The sequence below is a fragment of the Neophocaena asiaeorientalis genome, unplaced genomic scaffold, assembly GCF_003031525.2.
Source record: "Neophocaena asiaeorientalis asiaeorientalis breed wild unplaced genomic scaffold, Neophocaena_asiaeorientalis_V1.1 scaffold540, whole genome shotgun sequence".
Lineage (NCBI taxonomy): Eukaryota > Metazoa > Chordata > Mammalia > Artiodactyla > Phocoenidae > Neophocaena > Neophocaena asiaeorientalis.
The window spans coordinates 101,226-117,617 of NW_020172141.1; positions in this window are offsets into that span (position 1 = coordinate 101,226).

Genomic DNA, 16,392 nt, shown 5'->3' on the forward strand with positions numbered 1-16,392 from the left:
CCTCCTGGTCACCCACAGTGGGAACAGGGGAGCCCTCCCCCTTCTCCTCCAAGCCTCCAGCTAATTGGTGCCGACTTTACCTGTTTTGCCTGTAACTCTCCTCCATTCCTACGGGCACTGCTGAAGTTCAGGCCCTCAGCATCTTTCCCTCTCCCGAAGGCTCGTTCCTCCGGTCTTACCCCATCCAACCAGCAGCAAAGGCATCTTTGTATAGTGCAGATCTGATCGTATCATTCCTCTCCTTAAAAAGCTTCAAACAGCGTCTTTCTGACCACAAGCACAGCTTTCAAACTTCTGTGACCTTGACCCACAGGAAGAAATTTATTTTACGTTGCACCTGATTTTACAATGCGCTTATTTGTATAACTGAAGCAAAATTTTCAAGAGTTGATACTACTTGAGTTGCTATCCTATATCACTTTTAAAACTTCTGGCCGGGACCCACTAAACTGAGTTCACCATCCACTAGTGAGTCATGATCTGTTTGAAAATCATTGGCTGAAAGGAACAAGCAGAGCTCCCCGGGAATAGCACAGAAGGCTCCAAGGTGACTCAGGCCCTGCCCATCTCCCGGGCCTCACTCGCCCCACTCTCTGGCTCTAGGTTCTGGTCTCCGTTTCTTTGAGTTCCTTTGTACATCCCACGCTAGGCCTCACTTTGGTGCCTTTTCTGACCCCATTCCCTCTGCCTGAATTGTCCCCCTCCTTGTCTTTGCATCCCCTCCCCCTTGTAATCCAAGACTCAGCTCATCCCTGTGTGTTAGGTGTGTTAGGTCAGGGCCTCCTCTGTGCCCTCAGAGCACGTGGGTCATGGCGCCAGCGTTGGCTTAGCATCCGCACCAGTGTGGGGACCGCCTGCCTTAGCATTATGTATGTTCCCCCATCACAGGCTGACTGGCCAATCTGTGTTTTTACCTAGTTACACCGGTTGACTCATATGCACATTGGCCTTAATGTTTGACGATTTCTGGTCTGGAGACTGTCAGTTCCTCCAGGCTGCAGGCCGTGCCGTTCATTCACGTACACCCCATGGGAACGGCTGTCCAGCATCTCCGCCCGCCCCCACCTGTGTTTGGGGGATTCCTGGCCATCTTGTCCTGATAGGAGACAAAACCCACTTCCCCACAGAGGCCGAAAGGTCCAGGTACTGCCCTCCCAGCCCCCGACACAGGGGACGTGGGCACATGGCCTAGACTCAGCCAAGCAGTCTCACTCTCCTGATCGGGAGCTGGTGACCCTAAGAAGCAGGGACAGGGGAGAATGCATGTGGGTGGCGGCACCTGCAAGATCCGGTTCCCAGGGGCAGCAGGCGAGCTGGGGAGCCTGGGACTTGGGTGGCTGGAGCCACGTGACCTGCTCTTCGGCATGATTTTGGTTCAGCCTCCCTCTAAGCTGCCCATTTCCAGAACCTGGTTCTCCAGGTTCGTGGCCATCTTGGCACCCACTTGATGGCCCCTCAATTAATTACTTTTCTCCGTAAATCAACCAGAGTTGACTTCTTTTGCCAGTTGTGGGCACAAACCCTCACAGGCGCACCAGCACCTGTCAGATAGTAAATATTTGCTGATACAGTGGATCAGTGCCCGTTTTCATCCTCCTTGTTCCTCACCCTGAGCACCCAGCAACCCACCCCTGACCTTGGCCATCTTTCCAGCCAGTGAGGCCTGAGGTCGGCAGAGACAGAGCTTGTGTTTCTTCCTCAGGGAGACAGAGTTAATCCCAACCTGTCTTGGGCGATGGCCGTGGTTAAGGGTGTGACAGTGGACAGGCTGGTGGGGTGGAGGAGGGTACTGCTCCCACTGGAAAGGGGATAATGGATTCAGGCTTTCACGATTCCCATGCAAAGCACAGAAAAGCAGCAATTAGAATGTTCTCCGGCTTTAGCTTGCTAGCAGAGTGGATTTGATTGTCTCCTGGGGGTGGGGATTCTTGCAGAGAACACACGTTTTCTCCTCACTGGTGATCATCTTCCCACTTCTAGAGATCACACCAGCTGAGATCAGTGAATAAGACTTAGAGGTCCATCAGAGAGAGAAAGCCCCTCAGTGGGGGAAGCCTAGGAGGTACCTGCAGACCCCCCGTGGTAGTGATGGGGGACAGCGAGATGTTGACAGTGGGAGTAACAAGAACGGTACCTGCAGGTCCGGCCGGAAGTGATTACATCGTGAGAGAAGCTTATTACAGGGACTGTTTCTCAAGGTGTGGGCAGCATGAAGAAAAACCAGTGAAGAGAGCTGGTGAAGCAGCCAGGAGCAAATCCGTACCACCTCTGGGCGTGAGGGGTGTGGAGACGGAGGTGAAGCCAGAAGCTGGAGAGGGTTGACAGGGGCGTGGCCTTCAGTGAAGGGCCTCAGCATGGTGACCACGCAGGAGGGAAGGGGGATCAACACCCTGACCTCTCTCTGCTCCACCCTCCAGCTTCCTTTCAGCACTTCTCATTGGCTGAACCCAACTGGAAGCCAGAGAGCAAGGGAGCTGTTGATGTTATCCATGAAGGCCGATCTCCCAGAGGACAGAGTGGGGCGGAAAGAGCAGAGAGTGGGTCAGGAGGGGCAGATGGAGGAAACCCAGCACAGGAGCTTCCATGACACGTCCTGAGCTCTGATGAGCACACAGTATGTACAGCAACTCACGTTACATGTATGCAACTCATGTAATTCTCCAAAGAGAGTTAGGTGCCAGCATCACACCATTTTACAGATAAGTATAGGGAGGTTAAGTAATTTATCCAGTCAGTGTGAGAGTAGCTGCAATTCAAACCCAGGCCATCTTAACCCAGACTTTGTGTTCCTCACCACTATGCTGAGCTGTCCAGTGAGGTGACCACTAGCTACACATGGCTATTTAAATATAGATTCGTCAACTTCAGTAACATTAAAAATTCACAAAGTCCCATGAGCCACACATACGGCCAGTAGCTACCACACCGGGCAGTGCAGATACAGCTCACGTGCTTCCTCCCAGAGAGCTCTACTGGAGAGCTTGGCAAAAGACCCGGACACCATGACCTGGATCCTTTCAACCCCCTAATCCCTTGCAAAACACACATGCACGCACTCCCCTCAGTAGCTGTGGTGTTCCTACGGTGGACATGAGAGGGGTCATACTGATTTGGAGATTCTTAGGCCATTTCATTGCCCTCTTGATGGCTCTCAGATACTGTGGCCTCAGCACAGCTCAAAGAGATAAATCTGAGATAGTTTTATGTAGGCCGTGCCCTTTCTCACGTTCTAAAATCTCTTTGCTCTTCTGCCCTCTCCTATTGCAATACCCAGGACATCCCATAACAAACAGCAGCATTTATATCAAAAGAGGCAGGAGAAACGGCTGGCACATCAGCACTCTCATCACTGCCGCATTTCAGAGATACTTGTCCTCGGGGCTTATGCGCTGCTGGCATCCTGTTATACACAGCATCCTTCCACTAGCTCCCATGAGACAGTTCTCAGTTGGATTTAATGATCCCCACATCTTGACACCAATGTATCATCTCCTAAATGCCCAGAATTAGTAGATGAGGTGAATCCTGAAGATGACATAAATCCTACCTATCAAATAGGCTAAAGGTGAAGTCTAGCTCTGCCTAGACTGTCAGAACATTGTGAAAAGAAATGTGAGTCAATATCAGATGACCCTCCTACACGTAAAGAGATGCGGGGTCTTGGTAATCTAGAAAAGCACTTTCTGGGAGAGGAAGCAAAAAGGTATAACTCTAAACCACCTGTAGGGACTTCCCTGGTAGCACAGTGGTTAAGAATCCGCCTGCCAACGCAGAGGACACAGTAATTCTACCTCCCAGCAAACATTAGCACTAGTGTTTATATATACATTTTCTCACATGTGGCCTATTATACATTGACGTGTATGATTGTGCTGTGTATGATCTTCTTTGTTCAGTGTATCTGTGAACATTTTTGCATCTCATTAGACATATAATATGTAATATAATAGTAGCTACCCTTCATTGCTGCTTATTATGTGCTGAGGTCTGTGCACTTCACATGTATTATCTCAGTTCTCACAATAGTGATGATAAGTTAGTTACCATTATTATTATTATTTTACAGATGAGGAAACCAAAGCACAGGGATCAGGTATCTTGCCCAAGATCACACAGCTAGTTTAGTGGCGGAACAAAGACTATAACGAGATCTGTCTGACCCCCAAACCCATGCCCTTTCTGCCGGGATGCTCTTCTACAACAACGTTATGCAAACTCTTTTAGCTCTGGAATGCATTCTTTGAAGGACTTTTTCTATAAACCTAATAGGTAAAACAGATAGAAGTGGAGGTGGACTGGTTGAAATAGGAATGGGAAACTCTCAGTCTCAGCTGCTCTTGCCCCCCGACCAGAGGCAAGTGCTGTAGCAGCTCAGGGAACCCCTTGCAATTGGGAAAGGCCAGTTTGGAAAACACTGTGCATCCTTTTAACAGACTGCACAGGGTCCGCTTGTATGGATATAGCATCATTGATGCAACCAGCTGCCTCCTGCTGTGAAGAGCAATCTTGATGATGCACTTTGTACACAGTCATGATTTTCTTCCTGGATACGTTTCTGAAAGTGAAATGTTTGGGTCAAAAATGTGCCCGTTTTAACACCAGACTCCCCTTTGGAAAGATAAAACCACATAAATTCCCATCTGCAGAGCCAAGTTCTGCACATTCTCCCCACAACTGGATGTTACTATTTAAAACCAATTTTTGTCAATTGTATATGCAAAGGTACGTTGCAGTTGTTTTAATTTACATTTTTTTTTTTTGGTTACTAAAAAATATTAGACATTTTAAAGTTTGTTGACTACTTACCTTCTTTCTTTTGTACATATCCAGTTCATACTCTTTGCTTTTTGTTTTTCCTCTACAAGGGCAATGGTCTTTTATTATCTATATGTAACATTTATTTTTAATGTAGGAGTATTAATCCTTCATATGTCACATAGAACATAGGTGGTTAATATACTAATATATAGAGAGACTATGTCACGTTGAATTTTATCTTTTACTTATGCTGTCTTTGATTTAAAAGTGTTAATATTTAGACTATGTTTAGATAAATATTCTCCTATATCTTTTAATTCTTTGATTTTTAAAAGATCTGAATTCTTTAATCCATTTGAAATTTGTTATGTTACATAAGTAAGTGAACTAACTTCCTTTTATAACTAACTCACTTTAATTTTCTTATCTTATTGCCATAGCTAGAACCTACAGAGTTCTACTACATAAATTGCATTATATTATATAAATTGTAATTACAGAGTTACAACTTAGCCTGGTGGTTCTCAGCCTTGGGCATTATTGCCTCCCCAGGGGACATTTGGCAATGTGTGGAGACATTTTCGGTTGTTACAACTCCTATTGGGGAAGGAGTGTATGTGCTACTGGCATCTAGTAGCTAGAGACCAGGGATGCTGTTAAACATTCTACTGTACACAGGACATTCCCCCACAACAAAGAATTACTGGCCCCAAATGTCAATAATGCTGAGGTTGAGAAGCCTCTTGTTAAATAATAGTGGAATTAGCAAATCCCTTTTGCTTTTTGTACTTACTCCATTGCAAACCAGAGTTTCACTCCTTAAAGACAGCTTGCCTTAAGGTCTCTGTGATGGTCCCTCTGGAATGCCTCTGTAAATTTATTCTCTACCCACAGACAGAGTGATGCAGACAGTGATGTAAAGGACATAGGTGCCTGGGTCAACGCAGAAAAAGGAATAAAGAAGGAAAAGCAATGCGGTCACGAATGACACATTAGCAATGTATAGTGTTTATTTTCCTGTCTTGAGACCTCTATGCTCCCCTGACAAGGAGGAATAAGAGCCTCTTCAGCTACCCTCCTGTTGATTCTCTCCTGGAACTTATGACCTCCATCAGTTAAAGCACCACAAGATGCACTCCGTAAGAACATGAACAGTGGAGTCACGAAGACCTGGGTTCAAACCCCGGTCCCCTCACTTGCTGGCTGTGGGTGTGAGACCCTGGCCAAGATCCTTTCCTCCCTGAGTCTCTGAGCCTGTTTCCATATAACATATACTTACCTTGGATGCCATGAAGTGCACTTTAGACTTTCTAAGTAGATACCTAGCTCAGCATCTAGAATATAGTGAGGGCTTCTTATACATCCCCATGGAGTCCCAGGCGTGTGCACCTAATGCTGCTGCTCTCTTCCTGCTGAGTTCTGAGAAAGGCATGAAAAGCTGTGCTCTGGCACAGCCCCTGGGAGCCCGGAAGCCAAGAGAGACCAGCCACGAGCACCTGCACAGGGTTTTATGCCTGTTATTTTTTACAGCTTTGCTGTAAACCTATGAGATATGTAATTTTATTATTGCCATTTTGCAGATGAGGAAACTGAGGCACACAGAGGTTAATACCCTGCCCAAGGTCACTGAGCTAGTAAATGGTGGACTTGGGTTTTAGAGCCTCGCCCTTAACCACTTAGTCACGCTGCCTTCCCACCCCTCTCAGCCCCAGCCCCCCAGCAGCTCGGCTGAAGGACCCCAGTCCAGCTACCCCACCTCCGAGGTTCTTCCCGTGATTGGAGCCCCGCGCTTTTATCCTGAGGCCCGGGGGCAGCGCTGAGAACGGGATGGATGCTGAGAGGAAGGGGGTGGCACTTCATCAGAGCAGCTGCTGGGGCTGCCACCAGTTGACAGAAAGAGTTCTCTGCTCAAACGCTGTCCCCAGAGGACCTGACACTTCCCAGCATCCCGGAACTGTCGCCACGGAGCTCTGATGGCAGCCTGACTGGCTTCCTGATCTTTGGAAATGTACTTAACTTCCCCATCCCTCAGCTGGTGTCTGGGAGGAGATTCAATTACATAGTAATGAGCCTGAATCCTGCAGAGCCTGCCTCTTAATCACCAGCTGAAAAATGCAACCATCTAAGACACAGGCAGGCCACCCTGGCCATGACCTCATTAACCTAATCCTGTTAGACTCCTCTGCTCCCCTTGGCTCAGCTGCAGGACTGCTATGGAAGGTGACCTTCCAGAACAGAGGGCTCCTCATCTAGGGATGCTATCTGGGCGAGCTGTGCCTTGGGTGTGGTGCAGGTGTGGCCCTGCCATGGCAGGGATGGGTGGGGCAGGAGCTCTCGTGGCTGGATCTAGGGAAGGCCAGGGAGAAAGCTGCATGCCCAGGTGGTACCAGCCTCCCTCTCTGTAGGAGTCTCACTGCCCGCCCCATTGTCAGCGTCACGCTGGACGCTGCCACATCAGGGCTCTGATGCCTGGCACCGTACATAACAGAACATATCATGTAATCCTCACAACAGTTCTGTACCTTCCATGCTTTACAGGCTAGGGAAACTGAGGCTCAGAGTAGTCAGGTAGCTTTCCCAAAGACACACAGCTGCAGAACTGGATTGGATCCCCGTTTAGGCTAACTCCAGTGCCCACACTTTTGGAATCATTACAGAGGTATCAGGGTGCATCTATAATGTGTGTTTGCAGAGTGTCCATTCTTCTGAGTTAGAACTTGTATGTAGTATATGTCAGGGGATTGCTGGAGGCTTGAAGCTTTCTCCCCAGAGGACAGAAGAGGCCCCGCAATACTGAGTGGTTTAGTGGGGCTCTGGCCCCCTGCAGTGCTGGGCTATGGAAAGAGTGGGGGTCAGGCTACTAGTCTACTGGGGACCAGGCTTTTGTGGGGCAGTTTGAGAGGCAGCATCTATTTCTACCCCTGGTTCACTCGGATGTGCTGCCCTCAGTCACTGGTTGGCCCCACCTGTCTACATTCTGCCCTGGGTGACCTTAGAACTGTTTAGGCCTGGACATTAAAGGACAGGAAACCTGGGACACTGTCAGGAGGGCCAGGCCCCAAATCTATCCTTCCATTCTGGGTGAGATAGATGGATGGGGAGCAACTTTTCTGATCTCACATTCTCTCTTGGCCCTGAGAAGGGGCTGATGGGTGCCTTGGGACTTGGGTGACAGCCTGATAAGAGGTTGGTGTGGGGTGAAGCCCTTCCTTGTCTCTCATACCCAGGCTCCCAGGCAGAGAGAAACCCAACTTTTGGAGCTCCAGCTGGGTCAGCAAAGACCCCTGAGCCCCTTTACTTCCTGGGATCTTTGCCTTCCTTCCAGCATCAGACAGGAATCAGTCCAACAGTAGAAAGGTTGAGCCCATGGGACAGGTCCAGCTCTGGATGTAACCAGGTGCCTCTGGGACAGTGATGAACATTGCAGCAGTAGGAGATGGGCAAAGCCTGCTCAGGCATCTGGTCAACCAGGAAGGATGAGCAGAGAGGAGACAGGGTGGCCATGGAGAGTAGAGCAAGCCCACTGGGGTTTCAGTGCTCTCTCCCCTTTGCTTTCCTCCCAGAGACAGACCTCTTTATATTTTTTCTTCTTCCATTTGTTTTTCTTTCCACTTCCCCTTTCTCACCTCCTGTAGATCTCCCATCTCAGAGTAAAAGCCAAAGCTCTTGCAAGGCAGACACGGCCCTAACGATCTGCTTGCTTTCTTCCTTCTGAACTCATCTCCTTACCATTTCTTGAGCTCCCCAGGCCTGCTGCCACCTTGGGACCTTTGCATCTCCTGTTCCCGTCTTCTCCCAGGTACCCACACGCCACCCTCTCACTGCCTTCACGCTTTACTCAGCTGTCACCTCCTCTCTCATCCATCTGAAATTCCAACAGTCATCCTGCCCTTTTCTTACCTCATTTTCCCCTAGCATTAATGCTAGCTAACATGTGTGTATATTACTTTTTATCTTGTTTTCTATCTGTCCATCCAACTAGGATGGAACCTCCATGAGGGCAGGGATTTTTGTCTCTTTGGTTCACTGCTATATACCCAGAGCCTGGCACATAGCAAGGGCTTGATAAATATTTACTGAATGAACGAATGAGTGCTCTGTACTCACGCCCAGTGGACCTGAAGCCTTAGCGGGGTGCTGTCTCCTAGCCCCAGGAATGGAGTGGAGGCTGCGTTTGAACACAGAGCCACCCCCAGCCCCAACATCACTGGCTTCTATGCAGGTGTGCAAGGTGGCCGGACAGGTGCAGGGGGTGGCAGGTATCTTACTGTTGCCTTGGCTTTAACCCAGTCTTCACCAAGCACAGAAAATGTTGCGTGGCTTACCCAAGTGACACTTGAAGTTCAAGAAATCCAGTTGTTCCAGTTTTCTGTGTGGACAGCTCTGGGGGCAGCCTCTTCCTGGTGGCATGAACAGCTTGACCCGAGACCTTTGTGTATGTTGTGGTTCTCTGAGCAGAGAGAGCAGGGAGTGGGCTGGAGTTTGGGGATTTCCTGAGGTCTGATTTCTGTGATGATCTCAGTAAATGCAAAGGGGTCCCATAATCCTGGAGGGGCTGTAGAAACCTGGGAATCCCCTGTTTAGGTTTGGGTATGAATTATTTAGAAAGGAGGGCAAGTCCTAATCCAGAAAAGCATAACGTGTCCCTGATATATTGTCAAGTTGTCATACATGTGTGTCTGTGTCTGTGTGTCTGTATGTCCGTGTGTGTCTGTGTCTCTGTATCTCTGTGTGCTTGTGTGTCTGTCTGCATGTAGCCATGTGTGTTGAGGAGATGGGCATCAGAAGGGCAGCTCTGGATTCTGCCTCCGTGACATTCAGGGGTCTCTGGCATGTCTGGTGTTTTAGTGGCTGTAAGCTCTCTGAGACTGAAGCATGATGGCTTTCTCTCCTGCTGTTTTATTTCTTTAACACAGTGGTTTTCAATCCCGGCTGCACGTTACCTCAGCTGGAGAGCCTTATAAAATACCGAAGCCCCAGTGTTACCCCACACTGGTTAAATCAGAATTTCCGGATATGGAACCTGGGCCCTGCTGTGTGTCTGAAGCTCCACAGGTGACTCTGGTTGCAGCCAGGCCTGGGCTTCCCTGCTTTACTCTCCTGTGAGCTGTGAGTCAAGAGGCTGTAGAGAGACCAGAGGAAACAGCTCTGAACTTGGAGCCGGAGCGGTAGTGGGAGGTGTGGGTGGGGTGAGAAGGTGCGTTTCAGCACTGGTTCCCTCGTGAAATCATCTTTGACTTTGAGTAGATTATTTTGTCTTTCTGGTCCTTAATTTTCTTTCTTGATAAGACAGAGATCGTTACACCTTCCTGCCTATCTCCTACCCATGGTTTGAGGTCATTTATATGAAAGGGCTTTGTAGATTCTGAAAGGTCACCCAAATGCAAGGAACCATTATTAGCATTATTTGTGTTAGCCCTTTGTAGAGACCAAAAGAGTGAGGCAGGAGGTGGGTGTGTAATTACAGCAAGGTCAGAGTAAAAGAAAAGCTGTGGGCACGTACCATGGTTACTCTGTGATTTAGCTTTGCAAAGGTAGCCAAACCCGTAATGCCTGTGCTTGTAATTCCAGGAGCTGACACTAGGTGGTGCCTGATCCATGGTGTGGACTGGGAGGGTATCATTTGGGGACGGCTTTTGCCCCCTTTGCTTACAATACAGTTATTTACTGAAAGAATCATTTACATATCAAGATAAGATTTTTAAAATAAATTTATTTATTTCATTTATTTATTTTTGGCTGCGTTGGGTCTTCGTTGCTGTGTGCGGGCTTTCCCTAGTTGCGGTGAGCAGGGGCTACTCTTCACTGCGGTGGCTACTCTTGCTACAGAGCACGGGCTCTAGAGCGCAGGCTCAGCAGTTGTGGCACATGGGCTTAGCTGCTCCGCGGCATGTGGGATCTTCCAGGACCAGGGCTCGAACCGGTGTCCCCTGCATTGGCAGGCGGATTCCTAACCACTGCGCCACCAGGGAAGCCCTCAAGATAAGATTTTGAATGCCGTTCTCACGCTGTCTTTGCACAATTAGGTGGTGATCTTCATTCTGCCCAGGGGCTCCTTCTTAGTTTCCTCCTTTCCTGAGATTTCTGGCAACTGTACCACCAGCCCTCATTCTGGGGCCTGGAGTTGGCTCTGCCTGCCCAGATTTCAGAGCAACATCGAAAAGCTTTGCTTGCTGGCAGTGAACCAGCGAGAGGCCCGCTTGGCTCCTGTGAAGACTTAATTAGCTTTTGAGCTGCTCCCCTGTCAATCTGGCTTTCTTTGCTCCTCCCTCCCCTCTGGAGTTTAAGGGGGAGAATCTCATTTTCTTTTCCCAGGGGCCCGTTCCTTGCAAGTCACTGTAGCTTTCTTTCCTCTCTGTGATCAGGAGAGCCGGATGGAGGTGTCAAGGTGGTAATTGTAGAAGCTGACTGACGCTTCTTCCTGCAGTTAAGGAAGAGCAACTTTGGATATGAAGCTACATCTCGCTCATTTCCGCTGTTTTTGAACCTGACCCACCGACCCCACCCCCCCCAGCCCCGTATGGGTTACTTTGCATAAAAATCACTCAATCCTTTCAGAGAGCCAACCCAGCGACTTTCATCCAGTTTTCTTATAAGAACCTAGGTTGTTTGTTTAGGCTTTTCCCCCTCTTTCTTTAACTGTTTGAGAACACATCTGAAATCCACAGTTGTGGATGTCAAGGCTCAGTGGGTGTAAATACACACAAAGCTTTTGGAATAACACACATGGAACAACTCACAGTGATTGCCTCTGAAGCTGACTGACGCTTCTTCCTGCAGTTAAGGAAGAGCAACTTTGGATATGAAGCTACATCTCGCTCATTTCCGCTGTTTTTGAACCTGACCCACCGACCCCACCCCCCCAGCCCCGTATGGGTTACTTTGCATAAAAATCACTCAATCCTTTCAGAGAGCCAACCCAGCGACTTTCATCCAGTTTTCTTATAAGAACCTAGGTTGTTTGTTTAGGCTTTTCCCCCTCTTTCTTTAACTGTTTGAGAACACATCTGAAATCCACAGTTGTGGATGTCAAGGCTCAGTGGGTGTAAATACACACAAAGCTTTTGGAATAACACACATGGAACAACTCACAGTGATTGCCTCTGGGGAGGGGATTAGGTGTTTGAGCTGGTCAGTGTATTCCTGTGAAATCGTCCGTGGCAGCGAAGGCTTGGGATTCTTTGGCTGATTCAGTGCAGTCTTACTTCACTCCATCAGACCCTAAAAAATAGATACAGAAGGAAGGGGATGCCCCTTAATCCACTGTCTCATTAGCATGCCAGGTCTCCAGTGATCTTTTTCTTAGGCTTATGGGAGCTTGGGGGACATAGAGAGAGGGTTTTCCAGGATGAGGTACTCAGATAGGGACCAAGGTGAGACGTCACTGGGAAATTGCTGGGTGCTGTCAAAGCAAAGTCCTCACTGGCCACCGCAGGAGGAATAGCTTGAGTGGAGACGGTGGAGGCTGGGAGCCTATGCAGCCTCTGGATCCTACAACAAGGCCCTTCACAGTGGTCTTTTGCCAGGTTCTCCCCACTCCCAGCTCTTCCCAAGTGCGTGCCCTCCCCCTTCTTGGGCAAATTCCCCGGGATCACACCCAGCTTCCTGCCAATCCCCTCTAATATCTGCTTCTCTTCCCTTCTTCCTGGAACCTCCTTTGAAGTCTGTGAGTAATCCTTCCTTTCCCCAGAGGCAAGGGCTTCCCTCTGTTTGTTCTTTCATTGTAGACCACAATGGCCCATTACACCTTGATCCTCAACCAACCAAAGACCATCTCGCTTCTTCCAGGGCATACAGCTCTTTTCAGAAGGCAGAGATAAGTAACAAAAGCAAAAACAAAGCAAAAAAGTAAAAAAAGCAAAAACAGTTAAAGTTTCATATTAAAATGCTCTGGCCATTGATAGCCTACCTAGAAGTTTTAAATCCAGGTAGACTAGGTTTGCCTTTCATTCCAGCCACAGTGTGCAGCTTTCTGGAGCAGGCTTTGCAGCCCCACCTCTAGGACTTTGCATATACTATTCCCTCTGCCTGGAGCACACTTCCCTTCACTGCTTCTTCACTTTTTTGACCCCTGTCTTTTTACAGGGTTCCCCTTGGGCATCTCTTCATCCTGTAAGAGCCTAATTCTCTAACACACGTGCCAAACTTTCATTCAACTCATGAATGAGGTGTGATAAATTGTTACAGTAAGGTCTCCAATTTATCCACGCCTCCCTGTATCTATACCTTCCCACCCTGTGACATCCTTTGACCAATGACACAATAACAAAGGAGGAATAAGCAGAAACTCGAAAAGTACTTGCATATTGGTGCTTGCCCTCACTTGCTGCTCTTGGAATCCAGCAACCATTATATAAAAAGCTCGGGCTAGCCTGCTGGATGATGGGAGACACAGTTCCAATTGTCCCTCTTGCTCTGGTCATTAGATGGCCAATCCCCTGACACGTAAGCAAGGACGTTTTAGATCACTCAGGTGCCAGGTGTCCTGCCAGCTAACTACAGGTGCATAATCATGTCCAGTAGGGTCTACTCATGCCATCCCAGACCAGAAGAACTTCCCAGCCAACATGAAGAATCAGGAGCTGAATAAATGGCTCCTGTTTGAAGCCATTCAGTTTGGGGTTTTGTTACACAGCTGAAGCTACCTGATATATGAGGGCATCGACAGAAGGAAAAATAGCTGGTTGACTAAAGATATGAAAAATTGGGATTTATGCAGTCAGTGGAAAAAAGAATGCTGAGATAAAAGTACCAATTCACCTTTTACAGTTCAGTGTAAAACTGGTTAATATCCAACAGGGCAATAAAAAGTCACCCATTGTGTTATCTTCCATCAAAGACTCAGAGATGATAGTGTTTAGGAAGTGAAAGAAAAAGTTTACTTTCAAAGATGTCAGAGAATGAGGCTTCAGAAGGGCTGGCTTGCCAAATATAAAACACAATGAGCATTTAAAGAAAAAAGCTGCAAAATCACCAAGGTTATCAAGTTTAAATTAGCCTTTTCATGGTGAAAAACACCAGCTTTCTCAGATCATTATCATAATCCTAAAGGTCATGGCATATCTTCAGATATCAGCATAGTAAAAATCAAGGGTACGTGGATATTGTTAGGGAGATATTGCAGGTTTATGGGAAATAGCCAAGGTTTCACAATGTAGGGGACCAGAGCTAGGCAAGGTGATCCTGTTCTTTTCGCTTTATTTTCCCTCCTAGCTGTGGTATATAAAGAACTTAATCATACTGGAATTAGAAAGTATTAGTGTCAGTTTTTATTTCTATATTTATTTACTGGACAGAAAAAAAAACCTCTCTTGACCTGTTTTATATGAGTTAGCTTCTAATTTTATGCCCGAGCTCTAATCAAGAATTTGTCAAGATACGTTCCCATAGAGGTCAGGTGACCCTCCAGTGGGCTTCTTAGAAAATGCTCCAGCATAGCTTTAAATGGCCACACAGTCATCTTTTTGTCTTATTTGCAAGTCATGGATAATTTTCCCAAACAAGTTAGCTGCCCCTTCTTTGTGCTGTCTCAGCCTCTGAACCCACTTATCACAGTCTGTTGTCATAAATGCCCGCTGGTGAGGTCTCTTCTAGACTCTGGCCTCCTTGAGGGTGGGGACGTTCCTAAGACTTAGTACAGGGCCTTGTATAAACATTGTTGAATGACTGGATCAGCAGATTGCTACCTCATAGAACCAAGGACAGTGTTTCCCGTACTCGGTGCCAGAATTTCCAGGAGTGCTTTGCTAAGCAGCTTCCCAGCCGATGCCGGTAAAGTGATGGGCTGGAGCTGCCTGGTCCTGGCTGGCAGACTCTGCATGTCTCTTAACAGCTCTGGTTCAGTGACATCACATTAGTAGTCTGAGACTGGGCATGGTGGGAGCATTTTACACCATGGAAATTGGCAAATGCTGCAAGATGAGGGTTTTGGTTTATGAGAGCCAGTTTACCAGCAGGACACTATGCTTCTTCATCTCTGGTCCAAGGACTAATGTTTGAGAATTATTGACCTAGGATGGGGTCAGCCAGCTGCAGCCTGGGGGCTAAATCCAGCCTGCTGCCTGCTTTTGTACTGCCTGCGGCCAGGACAGTTTTTATGTTTTTAGAGGGTTTGTTGAAGAGGAAAGAGGAGAAGGAGGAGAATAAGAGGAGGAGGAGGAGGAGGAGGAGGAGGAGGATGGAGAGGAGGAGAAGGAGGAGGGGGAGGGAAAGGAGGGGAGGAGGGGGGAAGGGGAAAATGAGATAATACCTGGCCTGCAAAGCCTAGAATGTTTTGTTGTTGTTGGGTTTTTTGTTGCGATAGCAGGCCTCTCACTGTTGTGGCCTCTCCTGTTGCGGAGCACAGGCTCCGGACACGCACGCTCAGCAGCCATGGCTCATGGGCCCAGCTGCTCTGCAGCATGTGGGAATCTTCCCGGACCGGGGCACGAACCCGTGTCCCCTGCATCGGCAGGTGGACTCTCAACCACTGTGCCACCAGGGAAGCCCCATGTTCCTTTTTTTGCTGAGTAGTATTTCACTGTGTGGATGTACCACAGTTGTTTATTGAATCACTACTTAAAGGACATTTGGGTGGCTTCTACTTTGGGGCAGTTATGAGTAGAGCTGCTATAAAGATTTATGGTTTTGTGTGAACATAACTTTCCACTTTTGTTGAGGAAAATATTCAGGAGTGGGATTCATGGGTCATCTGATAAGTGTGTGTTTAACTTTATAAGAAGTTGTGAAACATAGAAAACAAACTATGGTTACCAAAGGGGAAGGGGAGTGGCGAGGATAAATTAGGAGTATAGAGTTAACATAATACACACTACTGTATATAAAACAGACAATCAACAAGGATTTACTGTATGACATAGGGAACAATATTCAATATCTTGTAATAACTTATAATGGAAAATAATCTGAAATGTATATATAACTGAATTACTTTGCTGTACCTGAAACTAACATAATACTGTAAATCGACTATATTTCAATTTAAAAAAGAAAGAAGTTGTCAAACTGTTTTTCAGAGTGGCTTGGACTACTTTCCATTTCCACCAGCAATGAATGAGCATTCTAGCTGCTCAACACCCTTGCCAGCACTTGGTACTGTCAGTATTTTTCATTTTAGTCATTCTAATAAGTATGTCGTGGTGTCTTGGGGTGGCTTTAATTTGCATTTTTCTCAGGCTTATTGATGTTGAACATATTTACTCTCATGTGGTGAACTTTGGTGAAGTGTCTGTTCCACTCTTTGGCCCATTTTCAAATTGGGTTATTTTCTTCTTACTGAATTTTGAGAATTCTGTATATATTAAATTCTTTATATACTCTGGATACAAGAATTTTGTTGGGTATGTGATTTGAAAATCTTTTTTCCCAGACTGTAGTTTCTCTTTTCATTTGTTTAACAGTATCTTTTGCAGTTTTTGCTGCCAAAAAACCAAACAAACAAAAAACCTTTTCTGGTTTTTAATTTTGATGAAGTCCAACTTATAAATCTTTAAGAATGAATCATTCTTTTGCTGCCAGGTCTAAGTACTTTTTGTCTAACCTGCCTTACATTCCTGGGATAAACTCTACTTGGTCGTGGTATATTGTTCTTATATATTGCTGGATTCAACTTGCTTATATTTTACTGAGGATTTT